This window comes from Paramormyrops kingsleyae, chromosome 3, assembly GCF_048594095.1.
Source record: "Paramormyrops kingsleyae isolate MSU_618 chromosome 3, PKINGS_0.4, whole genome shotgun sequence".
NCBI lineage: Eukaryota > Metazoa > Chordata > Actinopteri > Osteoglossiformes > Mormyridae > Paramormyrops > Paramormyrops kingsleyae.
In genome coordinates this window covers 21213359-21223892 of record NC_132799.1, presented here as the reverse complement: position 1 = coordinate 21223892, position 10534 = coordinate 21213359, and the positions used below count along the sequence as shown (strand labels likewise).

General features: G+C 52.1%; 1 pseudogene; it reads left to right on the top strand.

Annotated features, from left to right (window-relative positions):
* The first annotated feature begins 6842 nt into the window (after positions 1 to 6842).
* On the top strand, positions 6843 to 9526 carry LOC111849044 (neurotrypsin-like; annotated as a pseudogene).
* The last annotated feature ends 1008 nt before the right edge of the window (positions 9527 to 10534 follow it).

The following is a 10534-nucleotide window of genomic DNA, read 5'->3' as shown; positions in this document are numbered from 1 at the left end:
ATCAGGCAGGGCGGCGGCATCAGGCAGGGCTGCGGGCAGAGCGGCGGCAGCAGGCAGGGCCGCGGGCGTGTGGCTAGCAGGGGGCGCCTCAGCGGGCACCTCGGGCGTGCAGCCAGCAGGGGGCGCCTCAGCGGGCACCTTGGGCATGGGCGGAGCCAGGGCCAGCTCCTCAGAAGGGGGGCGCCAGAGCAGGAGCCACGTGACCCGGAACCGCGGGGGACGCCACAGGGGCTGCCGGAACCTCGGGGAGCTGAGCGGGGAGCTCGGGAGCCGCGGGGAGCTGGGCAGGGAGCTCGGGAGCCTCTGGGAGCACAGGAGTCACGGGGACCTGAGCAGGAGTCACGGGGAGCACAGAAGACACAAGGGTATAAGCGGGGAGCTCAGGAGTCATGGGGACCTCTCGGGGCTGCACAGGGGACTGGGCAGGAGGCGCAGTAGCAGTGGCGCCAACTCTGGACCAGCAGGGGGTAGTGTACTGTAGCTGCAGCTGGAGGCACAGGAACCTCGGGGGCGAGAACAAAGACCTCAGGGGGCGCTGCTGGCGCCACAGGAACCTCAGGGGGTGCTGCCGGCACCACAGGAACCTCAGGGGGCGCTACAGGCACCGCCGACTCCGGGCCAACAGGGGGCGCTGCAGGCGCCACCGACTCCGGGCCAACAGGGGGCGCTGCAGCAACTGAAACCACAGGCGCCTCTGGGGGCGCCGCAGGAGCAGAAGGAGCCTCGGGGGGCCCAGCAGGCGCCTCAGGCTCCGGGCCAACAGGGGGCAGAACCGCCGAAGCAGGAGGCACAGGGGGCAGAGCCGCCGAAGAAGGAGGTACAGGAACAACGGGGGTGAAAGCAGGAACCTGGGGGGGCGCTGCAGGCGCCACAGGAACCACCGACTCCGGGCCAACAAGAAGCACTACACGAGCAGGAGACACAGGCGCCTCTGGTGCTGCAGCAGCAACTGAAGCCACAGGAACCATGGGGGCCTGAGCAGTGGGGTGTGCCTCAGGTGTGGGCATGGTATCCTCTGCTGGGGAGGTCTGCTCCGTTCTCAAGCTGAGCAGCCTCTTCAAGGTCTCCTCTGCCCTTTCTAGCTGCTGGGAAGGGGACGCTGGGGTGACCACAGCAAACTCCTCCCGCAGCTGCTTCAGGAGCATGGCAGCCCCTGGGGAGTCTTGAACTGCTGGTTCCCCCATGACCCGCCAGTACAGACCCTGGAGGGTGAAAAACTGTCTGGCCAGGGTCTCAGGTGTGGATGACGGCGAAGCTGCAGGCGGGCGAGCCTCGGGCGCGGGGACCACGGGGGTTGGAGCTGGTTCCCTTGTCTTAGGGAACTTGGGGACCCGGGGAAGAGCCAGTGCAGCAGGATCAGGCGCCTTGGGAGCCAGCCGGCTGGGACTGGAGGCTAGTGACCTGGGCGCGACGAAAACAGCGGGGTTTAGCACCGTAGGGTATGTCCCTTTAAGGGCCCTGGGGAAGCAAGCGGGATCTGCTGACAGAGGGGAATTCCCCAAGGGATCCGCTCCTCTGCATTTCTTCCACTTTTTTTTTCTCCCAGCTGCTTTTGTTGGAGTTGGGGCTGAGGCAGCTGGTAAGGCGGGAGGTAAGCCGGAGTCCAAGGCGATCTGTCCCAGCAATACCTCGCCCACTCTGCTCCGTAGCTTGCGCAGCATGTGCCGCACCTCCTCTGTGATCGCCTCCAGGGTCTCCCGTGCGTTAGCAGCCAAGGCGTTAGCAGCTAAGGCATAAGCAGCAGGGTCCTCCCGGACCTCGGGCTATTTTAACCAATACAGTACCTCATCTGCGAGGTTGAGGTATTCCGCTTCGTTTAATCGAGGAGTCTTGTTTGGGAGTCCGGTCATTCTGTCACGATGCGTAGCGCCTGGAGCGCAGGCAAAGGAGCAGGAAGTCAGGGATCAGGAACACGGGGTTTAATCGAAGGAATGGTAGGGAATAACAGACTGACATTACACGCAACAATACAATGACCGGACTAGGAAAACAAACGGAAACGCGAACTAAATACATTGGACTAATTGACAACGATCAGGAACAGCTGGTAAACACGGGGAATCCACATGGGGTTAACGAGGGGGCGTGGCACACGAGAGGAGCGGACGATGGGGGCATCACACTTATGTATTCCTGATCAGTTTTCTGTGTGGAAAAATAGACCTATTCAGGATTTTAGCATTAAAAATGCTAAAGTGTAGAATGTCTGCCTGACATCTGAACAAATAAATGACAATGCTCATTTTCATAAAAAGATATAACTGACTGATCAAATGATTCTTCTTTTGTAAAAACAGGCATGTATGCCTAGTAACATTTGAATAATGTAAAAAACTGCTTTTCACTGACTATTGCATGTGCATTCTTACGTAAATGCTTAATTTTGAATTCATTACATTTTTACGCACACGTTTCACCATCATTCAAGTGTCATTCAAGTGTGCTTATACATATGATCTGCTCTTGCTGCTGTGGAAAATTTAACACATACAGCGTAGACCAACCAGAATACCTCGTGCATTCATTCCTTTGCCTTCCACTCAGTTTGTTTAATCAGGAACACATAATCAGCTCATGACTGTAATATTGTGTGTTATGTGCTTGCATATGCTGTAAAAAACCTTTACATTGCAGTAGCCCTATGCAAACATTTGCAAATTTAAGGATCAACTCTGGGCCAGCAGGGGGTAGTGTACTGTAGCTGCAGCTGGAGGCACAGGAACCTCGGGGGCGAGAACAAAGACCTCAGGGGGCGCTGCTGGCGCCACAGGAACCTCAGGGGGTGCTGCCGGCACCACAGGAACCTCAGGGGGCGCTACAGGCACCGCCGACTCCGGGCCAACAGGGGGCGCTGCAGGCGCCACCGACTCCGGGCCAACAGGGGGCGCTGCAGCAACTGAAACCACAGGTGCCTCTGGGGGCGCCGCAGGAGCAGAAGGAGCCTCGGGGGGCCCAGCAGGCGCCTCAGGCTCCGGGCCAACAGGGGGCAGAACCGCCGAAGCAGGAGGCACAGGGGGCAGAGCCGCCGAAGAAGGAGGTACAGGAACAACGGGGGTGAAAGCAGGAACCTGGGGGGGCGCTGCAGGCGCCACAGGAACCACCGACTCCAGGCCAACAAGAAGCACTACACGAGCAGGAGACACAGGCGCCTCTGGTGCTGCAGCAGCAACTGAAGCCACAGGAACCATGGGGGCCTGAGCAGTGGGGTGTGCCTCAGGTGTGGGCATGGTATCCTCTGCTGGGGAGGTCTGCTCCGTTCTCAAGCTGAGCAGCCTCTTCAAGGTCTCCTCTGCCCTTTCTAGCTGCTGGGAAGGGGACGCTGGGGTGACCACAGCAAACTCCTCCCGCAGCTGCTTCAGGAGCATGGCAGCCCCTGGGGAGTCTTGAACTGCTGGTTCCCCCATGACCCGCCAGTACAGACCCTGGAGGGTGAAAAACTGTCTGGCCAGGGTCTCAGGTGTGGATGACGGCGAAGCTGCAGGCGGGCGAGCCTCGGGCGCGGGGACCACGGGGGTTGGAGCTGGTTCCCTTGTCTTAGGGAACTTGGGGACCCGGGGAAGAGCCAGTTTAACACATACAGCGTAGACCAACCAGAATACCTCGTGCATTCATTCCTTTGCCTTCCACTCAGTTTGTTTAATCAGGAACACATAATCAGCTCATGACTGTAATATTGTGTGTTATGTGCTTGCATATGCTGTAAAAAACCTTTACATTGCAGTAGCCCTATGCAAACATTTGCAAATTTAAGGATCAACTCTGGGCCAGCAGGGGGTAGTGTACTGTAGCTGCAGCTGGAGGCACAGGAACCTCGGGGGCGAGAACAAAGACCTCAGGGGGCGCTGCTGGCGCCACAGGAACCTCAGGGGGTGCTGCCGGCACCACAGGAACCTCAGGGGGCGCTACAGGCACCGCCGACTCCGGGCCAACAGGGGGCGCTGCAGGCGCCACCGACTCCGGGCCAACAGGGGGCGCTGCAGCAACTGAAACCACAGGCGCCTCTGGGGGCGCCGCAGGAGCAGAAGGAGCCTCGGGGGGCCCAGCAGGCGCCTCAGGCTCCGGGCCAACAGGGGGCAGAACCGCCGAAGCAGGAGGCACAGGGGGCAGAGCCGCCGAAGAAGGAGGTACAGGAACAACGGGGGTGAAAGCAGGAACCTGGGGGGGCGCTGCAGGCGCCACAGGAACCACCGACTCCGGGCCAACAAGAAGCACTACACGAGCAGGAGACACAGGCGCCTCTAATTGACAACGATCAGGAACAGCTGGTAAACACGGGGAATCCACATGGGGTTAACGAGGGGGCGTGGCACACGAGAGGAGCGGACGATGGGGGCATGACACTTATGTATTCCTGATCAGTTTTCTGTGTGGAAAAATAGACCTATTCAGGATTTTAGCATTAAAAATGCTAAAGTGTAGAATGTCTGCCTGACATCTGAACAAATAAATGACAATGCTCATTTTCATAAAAAGATATAACTGACTGATCAAATGATTCTTCTTTTGTAAAAACAGGCATGTATGCCTAGTAACATTTGAATAATGTAAAAAACTGCTTTTCACTGACTATTGCATGTGCATTCTTACGTAAATGCTTAATTTTGAATTCATTACATTTTTACCCACACGTTTCACCATCATTCAAGTGTCATTCAAGTGTGCTTATACATATGATCTGCTCTTGCTGCTGTGGAAAATTTAACACATACAGCGTAGACCAACCAGAATACCTCGTGCATTCATTCCTTTGCCTTCCACTCAGTTTGTTTAATCAGGAACACATAATCAGCTCATGACTGTAATATTGTGTGTTATGTGCTTGCATATGCTGTAAAAAACCTTTACATTGCAGTAGCCCTATGCAAACATTTGCAAATTTAAGGATCATCATTAGCTGAAGTCCTTGAAAACTTGACTACACGAGCAAAATTTTTACTTGGTCTAAAGGGGAAAAAATGGTGTGTTGAGACATACTCTAATGGTTTATACCCCGATGGCATTCCATAACATGCCGGCATGGTCTCATTTCCTAAAAAACACAAATCAAATGGAACGCAGAGCAATGAATGCATGAGGCGTTTCAGTTGGAGTTGTCCACGCTGTACATGTTCGATTTTCCACAGCAGCAAGAGCAGCATGGAATGTATTATAATAGTGACCTTTTCAATGCAGGCGACCATGCCCCCCAGAGGCTGGATGACCTGGAGGAGTTTGAAGGGCAGGTGTAAATATACCATGAAGGCAGCTGGGGCACCATCTGTGATGACATCAACTCATAGGTGGTGTGCAGGCAGCTGAGCCTGGGGTACAAGACCATCATTGCTACCTTAGCAATTGGCCCTGCGTCAAATGTGCCACTTAGTGCAAGTCACAAGGTAGAGACAAGTGAGACAGCAGCTGAATAATTGATGGTCCTTCCTTTACAGTGTATTTTTCCATAACTTTGGAGCAGGATTTCCTGATATATATGAAGCCATAGCTGTAATCTCTGTGATAAATCACTCTTCCTCTGGGGAGAGGGAGGGACATTTAACTAGTTTAGGTAAGGTTTGAGGAACGGTATCAGAGTGCAACCAAGTAAATGTCAGGAAAATCATTTTGGGACAGCTGAACTTTATTTGGGGTTAATCAGTCACTTTAATTGATGGCAGGTGTGTACCCAAAAAGTCTGAATGCTGTAATTACATCAAAAGTATTAGTTTAAGGGTGTGCACACTTATGTACGGATGTCTAGTAGGCCTACAGCTGACTGTGTGTGATCGGGTAGGGTGTGTAAGGGCCCCTGTTTTTGTAGGTGATGTGGGTGAATTAGGTATATTAAACATCTTAGATAGCTACCCCCCATAAAACCCCAGTGCCATTCCTCCTCCAGCCATGTGTCAATGTGGGTGAATTAGATGTATTAAACATCTTAGATAGCTAACCTCCATAAAACCCCAGCGTCATTCCACCTCTGGCCATGTTTAATAAGATGCTTGGCCAGCAGGGGATATGCCAAGTTGGCCCAGGAGGCTACATATAGCAAGAGCACAGGACTGATCTTGCTGGATGAGGTGCAGTGTAATGGCCCTGAGGCCATGCTGCTGGAATGCAGGCACATCAAATTGGGTCACACAACACCTTGCACGAAGAGGATGCGGGGATGTTCTGTGGGTGCATCAGCCAGAACAATGATGACCCTGGGGTGGCCCGGGGAAGAGCACAATGGGGTTGCCCTAGGTGTTAATTGTAGTGCGTATCTGTGGTGGTTAGGGAGTGTACGTGCTGCCACTACAGTACGTCATGTATGCTTAAACACACCAGAACCAGAACCCCCCCCCAGGACTGATCTGCATTCTGCTGGAGTGACTGTTGCCACAGCAGTAATGTTGCCCCAACAGTAACTCACTTGGCCATGTGGCTAGGTGTGCACTGGTTTCAGCGCCTCTGGTTCGCCCGATAGCCAGGGAGATCTGTGGAGGTGTTCTTTGACTGTCTGCAATGACGACTGGAATGACAGCAGTGCCGCTGTGGTCTACAGACAGCTGGGATTTCAGTAAGCTTCCAGTGCCCCTCCACCTTTCACTCAGAGCACTCAGAGTGTCCTTAGCGTGGGCATTACACCGCCCGCTCTCCAGAGCCCATGTGGTCAGATTCTGTCCTGGCCTCTAATTCTAGAATGAAGGCAATGAAGTGTATTTCGTGACAGAATGGCTCTCACATTTTCAACAGAATTAGACATTTGTTTCCTGTTTGTTGCTCTACATTGACCACTACAGGGCATTGGGTGGAATTGCAGGTGTGTCAACACTTTGTTGAAGCCCACAGCCCAGAGCAGTTAAAAGGAACAGCTACCTGACAGTATGAACATTGAGTTTTTTGTGAGTATTCACTCTTCCTAAATTAGCATGCATGTCTTTAAAACCTGTGAAAAATATCCGCAGTTAGCCACCTCCAATTGGAAGAAAGTATTGGGGGGTTATACACAGAAATTCATGGCAATGAGTAGATATCTGTTTTATTTTCTTCCTCCCTCCTTCACCCACACCCATCCCTGTCTCAGCGGGGTATCCCCGTCCACCTGGACAATGTGCAGTGCTCTGGAAAGGAGTCCTCCCTTGGCAAGTGTCCAGCCAACAGGCAGGGGGTGCATAATTGCAAGCATAATGAGGATTCTGGCATCATCTGTGACTCTATGACGGAGCCTGTGCAGAATGTTGGCCTGGCAACACAGTCCTGTGGCCTAAAACGCAGCAGTGCAGGAGGAGGATTATAGGAGTGGACAAATCCTTCAGGTTGCCAAACATAATTTAACCCAGATGTGTGACAGCGTATTCTAGCCTTTTTTCTGTAATTACTTTGTCTCCAGTTTTTCAAATGAAGAGTTTGCTGTGTTTATCAGCATTCTTATGCAATATTCTCAAGATGGACTGTGTCACTGTACCTCACAGAGGGGACTGGCCATGGCAGACCAATAGAAACACACTATGCGGCACTACTCTTATCAACTCCTTTTGAGTCCTCACTGCAGCCCATTGCTTCAAGAGGTGAGAGGGAGACATCTAGGGGTGGGATGCAGAACTGCACCTGGCTTTCTAACACCATGCTCACTTCAGCGGCACCATCGTTTTTCTGGCTTTTTCTCTCAAGTACCTCAACTGGCACTGATCATTTTTGTCCGTACATCATTTTGTTTTCATAAACAGGTCATATGTGCCAGGTTTGGTGGCAGATGTGGAGATTTCAGGTCCAGTGAGTACAAATCCAGACCAAGATTTTGTTTCAACCAACCAGTTGAGTATAAAGAGTACTCAACTGATTGGTTGAAACAAAATTTGGTCTGGATTTGTACTCTCTGGACCTGAAATCTCCATTTCTGTATGGTAGTGTGCTGCAGCTAGGTGGCTACTACACAGAGGAGCAGGACAACTTTGAACACAGCCTGACCCCTGAACGCATTGTGCTGCATGAGAAATACCAGAGCCATGACTGGGAGTATAACATCTCTCTCATGAGGTTGCCTGGTTTGGGGGAGAACTGTGTGTCCTTCAACCCCCTCACCAACGCTGCCTGCCTTCCGGCTGCCAGGCACAAATGACTCATATAGCCAGCATCCTGCGTCATCACTGGCTGGGATGTCACAGGTGGTTTGCCCACAGGGCTGGAGCTGCAGTGGTCCACAGTTCTCCTTTCCTCTTTCTGCTGCATGCACTGATTACAGTTCTTTCATTCTCAAGCTTAAATTGAAACTCATTAACATTTCAATAAAGGATTTAACAGTCAGAGGAACTCTTCCCCCCATATGAATCTGTAATAACCTGAATGAGGCACTTTGCTTTGTAATTTCACCCCTTTGTCTCTTTTCAAAAGACAGAGGATTAATATAAGTTATTCAGCTTTAGCATCCCTTCTCCATCCCTATTGTATTCCCTGGATGGGGAAACACAATTTTGGGACTGGTTCACCTCACCACCACAGGCACTTATCTAGTTAGCATGACAACTCAAAAATACTTTATACATTGTATGGGTGAAGATCTAAACTGATCAAACAGTCCTTAACCCTCCTTAAGTCCTTAAATGAAAGTCACACTGCTTAGTGGTTTTGAAAGGAAAGGTATTTGATGGCTCTTTTTCAGACTTTGCAGAAACATTGTATGGGTGATAATCTGGGGCTTTTTGAGACAATTTGCACCAAAATTGAAGCAGCGTCACTTAGTGGTGGCACATGAAAGGACAGCCAGAAATGTTGAACCTGATTACATTGAGTCACACCAATTTGTTATGGACGGCACCCGGAAGCAGGCAAGGGAGTCGTGGATACAGATAAAGATAAAGGACGTTATTGCAGGAGAACACACTTCAGAACAGAGGTAACATTAATTACAGGACTAGGGAAACAAACTGAAACGTGGACTAAATACAATCAGATTGATGACAGGCAACAGGAAACAACTGGTGAACACGGGGTTAACGAGGGGGCGTGGTCAACAAGAGGGCAGGACGAACTGAGCATGACACAAATTGGGTTATTTTTTGTAGAGGTGGGGAGAACGTGTAAGTGGGCTAGAGGTTGTGAGAGGAGCAGGGATTAGATTGGCTAAGAGATAACAGGGCCATCCAGGGAATACATTGTTGTTGTTGTTCTGACAGCATCCAGTTTTCTTCTCCTTCGTCCCTCTGGTTCTGTTTGTGCGCTTTGTATTACCTCTCTCTCTCTCTCCCTTTCAGACTAGGAATACTCCTGCATGTTCCTCCAAGCCTGTGTGCCACTGCTACCCTCATGGAAGTGTAAAAAGCACTATGGTGAGCATTTCACCAGTCACATGCCCTGCATGGGCAGGCTATCGGCACATCACCATGTGGACAGCTGCCAAAGTGAAAGTGGGGACCCACTGGTATGCCAGGATGAAGGTGGGTGCTGGGTTCTCAGAGGGGTCATTTCCTTGGGCAACCCTTCAGTACACATGTGCCAGCAGGTTTCGGCACTGGATCAAGCCGGTCATGTGCAGCAAGGCCAAGGCCAGAGCTGCTATTTGTCAAGGTAGTGACAGCTGACACATGGACAAGGAGGTGGTTTAATGATGCTTTTCAGGTTTGTTACCATGTCATGTGCCAAAATCCAGAGGTGACCTCTGTATTTTTAGTGCTGTTTCAGGAATTCAACTAATCTGGCTAAATTATTTACATTAATGTTCATTGTCACACGGGGTAAGCGAGAGAGACACGAACCCAGGACTGCGAGGAAAGCCGAGCTTCAATTAGATGAGCAACACGTAAGCGAAGACAGACAGATCTCCCGCCCAGCCCCAGAGGGGAGGCGCAGCCGCTCGGGACAGCGGAGTGGCTGTGCATAAAAATGGAGCTTCTCTTGGGTTAGAGAGCAGGCAAACAGAGTTGGAAACAGCGGGCGAGGATCGTTGTCGGTGTCCGGAAACGGGGTTCGGTAGCCAGTAGATCAGTCCCACGGAGAGGCACAGGACGGACGAACGAGAGGGTTGGAGGACAGAGGAAGCCGGACTCAGCAGGGCAGGTAAGTTAGGGACAGGAACTGGACTGCGGAAGGAAGGCACAAAAGGTAAGGAGCAGACAGCAGGTAAACGGGCAGGGCTAGGGGGATCAGGAAGATGCAGGACAAGAAAACGCTCAGTAAGGCTTCTTTTCATCGGCTCAATACTTCACGATTAGTTCCGTGTTTTCCCTTCCTGCTTAAAGGAAGACCAATCGGCGTCAGAGGAGTTGCACCTGTCCGTCCCCGCCCCTGTGGGCTTAACAGAACCCCCCCCCTGATGGCCGCCTACTGGAGGCCCCCGTCACTTGCGTAGACGGCCACGTGGGCGGGGTGACGGTTTGTTGGGATGCTCCTGATGGAACTGCATCCTCAGGTCAGGATCCGTGACTTCAGTCGCTGGTACCCAACTCCGTTCCTCAGCACTCGCACCTTCCCAGTCAACCAGGTACTGCAGCAGGCCCATCCTGCATCTAGAATGTACGATAGAACACACTTTAGAAGAGGGTGCGTCTTCTGGTACGGGTGGAGGTACCTCTTCAGGTGC